Consider the following 263-nt stretch of genomic DNA (forward strand, 5'->3'; position numbering starts at 1 on the left):
CAGGATTGTAGCATTAAATGATAAACACCTTTCATATTCTCAACCATGAATCACTATCCAACATCCCATTTATTTACGAACTTTATTTATGAATTTATAAATTACCCCCCCCCCCTAAAAAACAAAAAAACAACGAAAGGAATACAGAACGAATCAACCACCAGCAAATGACATAAACGACACAGAACGATCTCGTTTTTCACGTACGAAATAATTAATATCCACATCAAATAACACACTAAGCTCGTTCAACACGTTCTCCC

Source organism: Penaeus monodon, chromosome 25 (assembly GCF_015228065.2).
Source record: "Penaeus monodon isolate SGIC_2016 chromosome 25, NSTDA_Pmon_1, whole genome shotgun sequence".
In the NCBI taxonomy this organism is placed as follows: Eukaryota; Metazoa; Arthropoda; class Malacostraca; order Decapoda; family Penaeidae; genus Penaeus; species Penaeus monodon.